Source organism: Octopus bimaculoides, chromosome 21, assembly GCF_001194135.2.
Source record: "Octopus bimaculoides isolate UCB-OBI-ISO-001 chromosome 21, ASM119413v2, whole genome shotgun sequence".
Lineage (NCBI taxonomy): Eukaryota > Metazoa > Mollusca > Cephalopoda > Octopoda > Octopodidae > Octopus > Octopus bimaculoides.
Genome location: NC_069001.1, coordinates 12269954 through 12281832, shown reverse-complemented (window position 1 = coordinate 12281832; position 11879 = coordinate 12269954).

Below are 11879 nucleotides of genomic sequence, written 5' to 3'. Positions count from 1 at the left end.
TATATATATATATATATATATATATATATATTTGTATGTATGTATATATGTTTGTGTGTGTGTGTGCACAAGTTGGGTGAAAAGTCACGGGCAACCTAAAGTTCAATAATCTCCAGATTTGTCAAAGATATGCTTCAGTTTTTCTAAAATTGAATAAAATAAATATAATGAACGAATACACACGTACTTGTACAAGATGAATGAAATGAATAATGATAACGTAATGTAAACAAAATATCAAAATGTTTTGGTGCTTGACTTCTGACCCCAAAACAAACAGACACATATAATGATATACATAAACACATATATACAGACGGGCCTCGTATTTTTTCTGTTCTCTTGGCAAAACAACACTTTACGCTAAAGATACACTTGAAAATCAAACATATAGATAGAGAGTGGGAGTATGAGGAAGTGTGATAAGGAAAAGTATAACTAAAGATGTTGTGATATCATAACCGTCGTCACGTCTTTATATTATTCCCCCTCCCCACCCATCGTGTTTACCTGTCCCTATCATTTTCATCGTTTTCTTACATGTTTATTTTAATACTCACATTCAGGTCAACCTCTCATTTCTGAGAATGATATGTTTTATTTTTGTCATTCCTTCGTCATTCCACTTTATATTACAGTGGAATGACGAAATAATGTCCTGCTAGTAACGTCCATATTTAATGTGAGTTCAAAACCCTATTGGTTCTAAATTTACATTTCACATAACTTTGAGTGTTGTCCCAATAGGGCCGCATCACAATGACTGAATTATTTTAAGGAGTTTCACTCAATGGATCTGGCAATAATGGTGCATCCATTGTAAGGCATCCTAGACATGCTATATCAATGCCAGATATCTTAACCCCTTCCTCCTCTCCAAAACAAGCGAAGTCAAACTGATCGTCATGGGATGTAACCCGATTCGGTATACACCAGGCACGCAACGCAGTGGGATCGAGACTTGAATCATTCGACTACAAATTGAACCTCTTTATCTCACGCCCACACGTGCGCATGCGCTCATATATCCATATCTAACATAGTTTCGTTTTTTGAGAGCTGTCACAAGATCCATAGCATTTCTCTCCTCAGCCTTCCTCTTACTTCTCTCTACCTCCTCTTCCACATTGTCTCTCTCTCCCTCACGCCCTCCTTCTCTCTTTCTCCTTTCTCTCTCTACAATTCTCTACGTCTCTCTACTTCCTCTTCCACATTGTCTCTCTCTCCCTCACCCCCTCCTTCTCTCTTTCTCCTTTCTCTCTCTACAATTCTCTACGTCTCTCTACTTCCTCTTCCACATTGTCTCTCTCTCTCTCCCTCCATCACCTCTCTCCTCCCCCTCTTTCTCCTTTCGGTTCTCTACGTTTCTCTCTAGTCCCCCTCTCTCCTCCTCCCTTTATCTGTTCTCCCCTTTATTAACTTCCTCTCTCTCCCCCTTTTCCCTCTCCATCAATCAACTTTCCCTCTATCCTCCCTCTTGTTCCCTCTCTCTCTCTTACTCTCCCCCTCCGTCTTACTTTATCTCAGGATTTTCATTCAGTATAATATATTTCACTAATCCTCTTTCTATTCTCACAAACTGATCTCTCTCCTTCCCACCCACCCCTTTTCTCGCCACATCCCTCTCCGCCACTTGCTCTCCCTCGCTTGTCTTCGCTTGTATTCCACTCCTATTTCTCTTAATTTAATATCCAATGCGTTAATCTAGACACATATTGTAATACAGTTATGTATCTTCGAATATTCTCTCGGGATTGTTTCTCATTCATAATCTGTCCTTTGTTTCTCTTTCTCTCTCTCTCTCTCTCTCTCTCTCTCTCTCTCTTTCTCTCTCTATCTCTCTCTCTCTCTCTCTTCCACCTTCTCTCTCTCCTCCCCTCCGTTTCCCTCTGTCAATCTGTCACCCCCTCTCTCTCTAAAATATCAATATTATAGAGAAATGGCGTGAATTCAATTATATCTGTTCAGTTTTTCATGTAATAAAGGAAACCAAGATAAATATTTATTGAGCTCAACCCTAATTCTCTCCTGATAATCCTTTGATATATCCGACGCTATATGGCCATAAAACAGGAGCGTAGGAACTGAAGTCAGGGTGTAAATTACGAATACAGGTTTCTAAACATGGACAAAACACCTACATATTTTTATTAACTAAAACTCGAATTATGCAGGAGTAGAAACTCTATATTAAAAACTTTCCCAATATAGCGTTCGTGTGTTGTAGAAAACCCAAAAGCTGCGGTTTTCGTCAGCGAAAAATCCCTTTATAGAGCTATTCAGCTAAAGAAAAGTGCAATATACTTCAGAGGTAGGTGAAATGAATTCGTCGCAGAATTGACCGCGAATGCTATAGGTACGTTTTCGCCGTAAGTACCGTTTATCAATGTCGCATACTCAGGTCACTACCGAAACGAAATGGAATCTGCTGGACTATAGAATACAGAGACAATGTATAAACCACACACACGTCTGCGAATATGCCGAATATATATATGGTGGTTGTCTACTCCTTATGCAGAATTTGACTATCTCCTGTACATACACCTTAGTACCATCATGCCATCTGATGTGGATTTTTAAACCAGGCAATGTTTTAAAAAGACACCCACATAGATTGCATATCCGATTTGGAGCACTAAGAGCTGCCGTTAAGCTCTGATTTTTGTGGTTCTTAAAATGCCATATATATATATATGTGTGTTTGTGTGTGTGTGTGTGTGTGTGTTTTATGCATGTGTATATGTTTGTGTGTGTAGCAAATATAGTAATATGTAAGCAATTACCAATTTTACTGTGGAATTTGTATGGAGTTATATTCTCTGGAATGAATCATTAAATATACTGCATCTACCTTAGGCCAAATGCGATGTCAGTGAGTGACCTTCTTACGTAGGCAATTCTGTGACATGCAAATTAACCCATTGCTGGATCCTTTGTCAGTTACTACTATTCCGTGCCATAATAGACCTGGTAACAATGGAGGTTACGAGTTAATTTCGCAGCACTCGGCACACTTGAACTCCCCGATCATGGCATCAAAACTGAATGATGTTCAAATCAAAGCAAGTGCAAAATACCCTACCTTGCCTTTTATCTTTTACTTGTTTTAATCATTCGACTGTGACCATGCTGGGGCACCGCCTTGAAGAATTTTAATCGAATGAATCGGCCCAGTAAATTTTTTTAAAGTCTAGTACATATTCGATATCTTTGGCCGAGCTGGTAAGTTATGGGGACATAAACACACCGACACCCGTTGTGAAGCGGTGCTGGGGAGACAAACACAGTCACAAAGACACACAGACATAGAGACACACACGCACACGCAAGGCTTTGGGCGGCTAGAGGATATAGTAGAAGACCATTGCTTAAGGTGCCACGCAGTGGGACTGAACCCGGAACGATGTGGTTGGTAAGCAAGCCTCTTCCCACATAGCTACACCAGGTTCGTTCTGTTTCTGTCTTAAGCTCAACTCCTCCCGTCGCACCGTAGAATCCAACTGGAAGTCATTATTGTTTATTCTGCATATTTTGTATGAAATTACATGCAATCACTGATGTCCCACTAAGCAAACATGGCTACGCGTGTCTGCAATGTTAATGACAGCAGCGATAATTGCGTAGTTTCCATTCAGAAAACCAGATGAGCAACGGTTAACGATATACATAAAAATCGATGACCCTTCGCACAGTAACCAAGCGCCCTAATGACACAACCTACTCGAGGGACTACTTGAATATTGGAAAAATAATAATCGATGAATCGATGATAAATCTACATAAACATAAAAACAAAGAAAATAAGCAATGAAAAGAAACAAAACAAAAATACACGTGATAATATACGCACGAAAACCCAAGCACATAAAGGACAGAATGAATTTTGATGTTCCTTATGCCATAATGTAGTTTTTAATCATTACTGTGAAATTAATTTCTCAATATAGCGAAGCAGACTAGCTGGACAGATTTTTAATTAAGTACATTAAAGAATGTGATAGCGTTTTAAGTTTTAACATAATAATCATATTGAATAAATGGTTCTTCGGTTAGAATCGATAGTTCCCTTCTTATATGAGAGCAGCGAATGAGAAAAAATTTTTCTCATTTAAAGAAATTTCATTAAACAATCTTTTATTTTCACCTCTTCCTCTTCCTCCGAACCTTATTCTCCTTCCACTATTTTTACCTTTACATATATTATTAAAAAAATAAATAAATAAATAAACAACAGCATCTGAATACGATAGATTCTCCAAAATGAACACGCGCTTTGCTTCCATTGATCGTTTTTCTATAAAAACCGCTGCGCTGCCGCTGTTGATGGTGATGATTGCTATTGTTATTGGTCGTAATGGTACTGCTGTTGTGATTGGCAGTGGCGTTGATGGTGCTGGTAATGGTGGTGACGTTACTGTTGTTGTGGTGGTAGTTAGTGGTAGTAGTAGTCACATTAGTACTCTTTCAATTGATGATGTTGAAGGTGGTGGGGATAATGCTACTAAAATTAGTGATGGGGATGGTGGCGGCAGAGGAAGATGGGAGTACCGTTGGTGTGCATTTTATTGTTGGCGGTGGCGGTGGTAATCGCCGTCGACGTCGACGTATGGCTACGGCTGTTCTAGATGGCAGTGGTACTTCATGGTGCTGCTTTTGTGGTTCGTGACAGGGAAGCTAGTGTTGGTGGTAGTTCTGCAGTTATGATTGGTGGTGGTGGCGGTGATGGTATTGGAATGGTACTGCCGACAAGGATGTTGGTGTTCCTGGTCCTCGTGTGGGTACTGCTCTTGTGGTTGGTTGGTGGTGGTGGTACTGGTGGCAGTGGCGGCGGTGGTGGTTTTTGTGATTGTGGTGGTGGTGGTAGTGATGGCAGTGCTGGTGGTAGTGGTAGTGGTGACAGTGCTGGTGGTGGTAGTACTGAAAGTGCTAGTGCAGGTGGTGGTGGTGGTGGTGTAGCTGGCAGTGGTGGTGATGTACCTGGCAGTGGCGGTAGGGGTGTTGGTGTAGTGGTAGTGGTGGTGGTGGTGGTGGTGAAAGTTGTGATGGAGCAGTGGTGACAGTGGTGGTGGTGTTGATGGTACTGGCAGTGCTGGTGCTGGTATTGCTATTGTCGGTCTTGTTAGTGGTAGTGGTACAGCTAGTATACCTGTTGTTGGTAGCATTGGTACACCTTTGATGATGATACCGGTAATGCTATTGTAGTTCACGTTTGTCGTGTTACTGCTGGCGAATTAAATACTACTTCAGTGGTTGGTGATATTAGTAGTACAAGTCATAGTGCTACTCATATATTTGGTGTTGGTGAGCTTGTTCTAGTGTTATTGTGATTGTCGGTGGTGGTGATATTGCTGGTACAGCTACGATGCTGCTATTGTTGTAGTTTATGTTATTTTTGTAGATGTTCTCAAATTGGTTGCTGCTCATTTAGTTATTGTTGCTGTTGCTATTATTTATTCATTTTTTAATTATTTATTAATTCTCTTTTACTCTTTTACTTTTACTTGTTTCAGTCAGTGGACTGTGGTCATGCTGGAGTACCGCCTTTAGTCGAGCAAATCGACCCGAGGACTTATTCTTTGGAAGCCTAGTACTTATTCCATCGGTCTCTTTTGCAGAATCGCTAAGTAACGGGGACGTAAACACACTACCATCGGTTGTCAAGCGTTGTTGCGGGGGAGACATACGCAGACACAAACATATATATATATATATATATATATATATATATATGACGGGCTTCTTTTAGTCTCCGTCTACCAAATCCACTGACAAGGCTTTGGTCGGCCCGAGGCTATAGTAGACCACACTTACCCAAGGTGCCACGCAGTGGGAATGAACCCGGAACCATATGGTTGGTAAGCAACCTACTTACCACACAGCCACTCCTGCATTATTTATTATTTAATCAGTATTTATATTCATTTTTGCTGTTGTGATCGTTTGTGTTGTTGTTATTAACGCCCTTGCTATTGCTTTCGTTCCTCCTGTTGTTACCGATGCTACTGGTGTTAAAGACGAGGTAATCATTGCTGTTTTTGATTTTATTTAACACCAAGTCTTATAAGATACGACAAAAGTAGAATCAAAAAGTCCACAGCCTTGATTAGAACATCATATTCGTATAAAAGGGACTAGGATATCCAGGGAAAACAGAGTGCGATTTGCAGGAGATTCGACTGTTATATTTGACAGATCGAATGACCGACTGGATATTCCTAGGTTCACCTAAGGACATGGTGCTTGATGTGGGCATTCGAAAAGATCCTACATGAGTCTTTTTATCTAACTGTTTTATTTTTCTCATCTAAATTCTCTCCCCATTTCCCACTGGACTTTTCTGATATATTAGAGGAAGGACTATTAGTTTTCAGTCTCCTTTCAACGTGAAACTACTAGACGGTGAAAGTCACTTGTTATTTGTTAGCTTTTTGTTCTTTATATTTGCTTTTCAATATATATTTATACAACATATGTGTGCGTGAGTTGTGTGAGTGTCTGTATGTATGTGTGTGTGTGTGTGTGTGTGTGTGTTTACGTATGTATGTATATATATATATATATATATATATACATAAATATTTTTCTTTGTGTCTTTCTCAACCACAGTCCACGAGATTCAATAGGTGTAATTAGGAAGCCTAAAATTGGGGCTGGTGATGTCGTAGAAATCATTTATCCGACAACCACGTTTGATACATTTCTGAGGTATGGCAACGAATTGAAACTCACTACCACACAACTAGCCTACAAACAGCAAAACTAGCCTGGCAAAGATTGACCGCTATTTTCAGAATGTTGACGTGGCTCTATGAACTGAGAGACTAAGGCCCTGTTCAAAGATTCTGCAAGCACAGTCAGAAAGCCTGTGGTGTTCTTTGCTGCTGACAACGGCTTCGTAGTCTCCGCTGCAGCTGCCAATGTTACATCTTTCAGCTTTACAGTGTTCATACTGTATTGTGCAGCAATCGTGATGCCAGCATTCTGAAACCCAGAATGAACCATGATACAGGTATTTTTTTTCCAGTATCCACATGGCTTCCAGTTCTTCATGTCAGTTAACATTTTCTCAATTACAGTTTCAATATTTACGCTCACCAACGCTTTTGACAGTTCCATTATACACCAAGCTGTTCGTTAAATACGACATAAAAAGCGTCAAATTTAGCCCAAACATTCTATATATGCATATGTGTATATATATATATGTGCGTGCGTGTGCATGCATGTGTGTTTGTGTGTGTGTTTGTCTGTTTGTGTGTGTGTTTAAATATTGTCTCTGTCAGATATTCAGTTCATCCAGCATATTACCATTACAATGATATCTTCGCTTTATCCTTTCATCCTACTTAAATTATCACAACTATATGCAATTATATACAACTACATATATACAATTATACACAGCACAATTAAATACAACTACATCCCATGGTGTGTACACACTGTTATATTTTAGGAGATCCTTTTCGTGACCTTATAAGTCCAACAAAACTATCACATTCATCTCGCAGCAGTATATATGTCATGGCTTTGTAACCCAAAGCAGATATTTTATTGGTTCTTCAGCAATAATCTTTGCTTGTTTAGTTCTGCATTTAGTTAACTTTACCGAATTGTTGAAGTAATTGAAAGTCCTGCTGAAGCTTGAGTGGAGATCAACTTTTGTTTCTTCATTGTATTCTCGTTGGTTCAGCGATTACAAAGTTCCTCGTCGTTCGAGATGAATCAAAGTACGCGTTTACATAAAAAGAGAATTGCTATCACGTGAATATATATATATATATATATATATATATATATATATATATATATATATATATATATATATATATATATATACATATATATATATATACACATGAGAATGTGTGTCTGTGTGTCTGTCTGAATCCCGAAAACTCCAGAACTACACAACCAATTTCATTCAAATTTTACACATGCCTTACTTAGGGTCCCGTTTGTGTTTTATTAAAAAAACAAATTTAACTTCTTGCATAGTTCGAGCCCACAGCAACATATCTCCTCCACTATTTAAGTACTACATGTCAAAAGTGAAACAAAAACACTCATGTCAAATACTTTCACTTCAAGAATGAAACTTTTCCACTATTTCAGTATCAAAACTGAAACAATCACATTTCGATAATTTGTAGGGATTAATTTACACTGCATACGAAAATACAGACATATTATCACGGTACGTTATTAAATACTCACAGATCTCTGCATACATACCTGACGACTGATATGCATGAAGTGTCAATACGAAATTTTATTTTCATTTCCTTTAAAACAATACAGATTTACTGTTCCATTACCGATTAATAATTATCGCAGTAGTTGCAAGGTTGGCAGGTAAAATATAAAATTCTTTGTCTCTCTGTACAAGTGCTTTTATTTCCTTAATTTATACTGCATACAAAAGTACAGACATACTATATACGGTACGTTATTAAACACACACATACATACATATCTACACATACATATACATACATGACGACTTAATTTTTTTTATTAACCACACAGAGTCGAAACACAGGGGGAACAACACAAGGACAGAAAAAAACACGAAAGTGGACGAAAAATAAAATCGAACGAAAAGAATGGTAATGATAAATCAAAAAGTGGAATGACATCTACTCGAACCCCACACTCCAGTTAACCGTCATTGAACGTTTTTACAAAAAAAAAAACAAAAAAAACAAAAACACGTGTTATTTTATTTTTGTCTCTTTCTTCTCGTTGTGTGTTGCTTGTTTTATATACTTTGTGGACGACTGACATGCGTGAGGTGTGAGTTGGCCAGTGTCAATACAAAATTTTATATTCATTTACTTTAAAACAATACATATTTACGGATATATTACCAGATGATAATTATCGCAAAAGTTGCAAGGTAAGACATAAAATTCTTTGTCTCTCTGTAATAATTATTGTAGCGTTTACCGTTAAATTAGCAGTTCCATACATGTGCTATTTCGTTCATTTGCTTATATTTCATAAATTTACACAGCATACAAAAATACGGACATAATATATATTTACAATTGCTTACAAAAATAGAGATTAATGTATATTTTTTCTACGTTCATAATTTTTTGTTTACAATATTGAAAAAATATGCCACCAAAGAAAAGACGTAATCCTTCCAGAAACACGTATAAAGCGAGGACGATAACAGAAAACAAAGGCGAGTGTCTCGACAGAGAAAAGAGACGAGTCTTTTTCAAAATCAGCAGATGCATTCCGCAGCACGTCAGTTTCACGAGAGAAGGGAGATGCGATTTTTCCAATATTAGCTAAGGCATGCTGTAATACTTAATGCTGAATCATTAGAACGTTTAACACGCCAGATTAGACAGAGGTCCAATACAATAATCTCTCAGAAATAGATAACATGCAAATTCGCTCTTCGCAACACCAGGAGCTGCTTTCAGATATGACCCATTCTATTCCTATAATTCTGTACAAAATGGTGTGCTACACTCAAATTGTCGTTTCTGCAAAGCTTTCAAATTTCCAAATGAAACAAATGGCATGTGCTGCTCGGGCGGTAAGGTAAGATTGCAAGCACTACCAGCTCCTTACCGTCTCCCATTACAACCCATTTCTAGAATGTACCCATTTACCTAGAATATCTCCATTACACCTCCATTAATTTGACCGTCAACCATACAACGTGTTAGTCGTAGCGCTGACCGCCTCAAAGGAGAGTATTCCACTGAGCTTTTCGGTCGGTCAGAAAATTACATACCTTCACCCCCAATTTTCCATGATAGGTTAGCACTTCGAACCCTCTAATATATATGTATTACATGTCGATTAGTCGAATTAGACCATCATTTACTCCACAAATATTTTGTCGTCATTGCTGCACTTTCCCGATTCACCTGTTTCAACATAACTGTAAAATATATATATATATAAACTATACTATTTTAATCCCGAGCCACGCCGGTTGTCTCTGCTAGTTAATAATATATATGAATGCAATGAAGTTGCTTACATGAACGCCAGATATCAATAAATATGTAAATGGAAACTACGATAAATAAGACTTCCATATTTTGTAAAGAATACATTACTTTGATTTATCTCTGTTGTACTCATATGAATTGCTCTTTTCTCTCTTTCACTCTCTCTCTCCCTCTCTCACTATGAATCTGTCTGTCTGTTTCTATATCTATTTTTGTCTTCAAATCTGTCTGTCTGTCTATCACTCTCTTTCTATATATATATATATACTTCTTTCTATCTATCTATCTGTCTGTCTGTCTCTTTATCTATGCATATATCTAACCTATTTTTCAATTTATCTATCTAGTCTCATTCACCCTGTCATTCTCTACCACCTCTCTCTTTTTCTTTTTTTGTATCTACATGTATATATACATTCACACACACACACATATATATATATATATATATCTCCACATAAATATGTGTACAAATATTCTTAAATATATATAGACATACATACAATATGTATGTATATATATATATATATATATATATATATCTCCACATAAATATGTGTACATACAATATGTATGTATATATATATATATATATATAAAATAGTCCCATTTCATAAATTATTTTGGATGGTGTTATGTAAGATGAGTTCATGGAAACAATAAGATATTGATCGATAATATATTACCGAAGAATAAGAGTAAAGTTTTGGCAACAAGTCAAATTTATTCCAAGATTAACATGAAACATTTACAGACAGCAAATATAGGATTCCTTCATTATGCTTGAACGCCATAATAATAAAAGGCAATTGCTCGTTGAATACGTAGGTTTTCTCTAATAATCGAGATTGAAATGCTAGCGGATAATATCGATATTAATTACGAATTGTAAGAAAATTGGAAGAATTAATTATAAGCCTGAACTAACGTGGCCTTAGAAAGTGTACACTTGGTAGTGAATGCGCTTTGTCTGGTGTGTTTAACATTGAGCAGATAATTTTATGCGTCGATATGTAAATGGAATCAACAAGGATATTCGATGAGTCGATTAGAGAACGACGAAACTATTGAACTCAATGTTTTTCCTAGTATAAATTTAAATATTGAAGAATTGCAATCGTTGCTGAGTGCTATGAAGTTTGTTTTCTAACCACATGGTTTCGGGTTCAGTCCTAATGCTTGGTACTTTATGCAAGTGTATTTTACTATAGCCTTAGGCCGAATAAGGCATTGTGAGTGAATTTGGTAGACAGAAGCTGAAAGAAGCCAGTTGTATGTGTGTATATTTGTGTTGGTGTGTGTTTGATTTTAGGTATATGGTTACTTGCTTGTCCAACACAAAAGATTATCATCTGTTGTTTAGAGAACGATCGAATAAGTACCAGGCTTGATAGACGAGGAGTAGTTTCGATTCCTTCAACTAAATTACTCACAGGACGAGCCATATCGTGGCCGCACTCTAATGAATCAAACAAGTAAAAGATTATAAGGTACTCGCTTTATTACATGGAGCAGAAATTAAATTAATAAAAAAAAATCAAAGAAAATTATAATATAATATAGCTTATTTAACCATAAGATAAATCGGTACCGTGGAGGCGCAATGGCCCAGTGGTTAGGGCAGCGGACTCGCGGTCATAGGATCGCGATTTCGATTCCCAGACCGGGCGTTGTGAATGTTTATTGAGCGAAAACACCTAAAGCTCCATGAGACCCCGGCAGGGGATGGTGGCGAACCCTGCGCTACTCTTCCACCACAACTTTCTCTCACTCTCTCTTCTTGTTTCTGTTGTACCTGTATTTCAAAGGGCCAGCCTTGTCACACTGTGTCACGCTGAATATCCCCCCCACCCGAGAACAACGTTAAGGGTACACGTGTCTGTGGAGTGCTCAGCC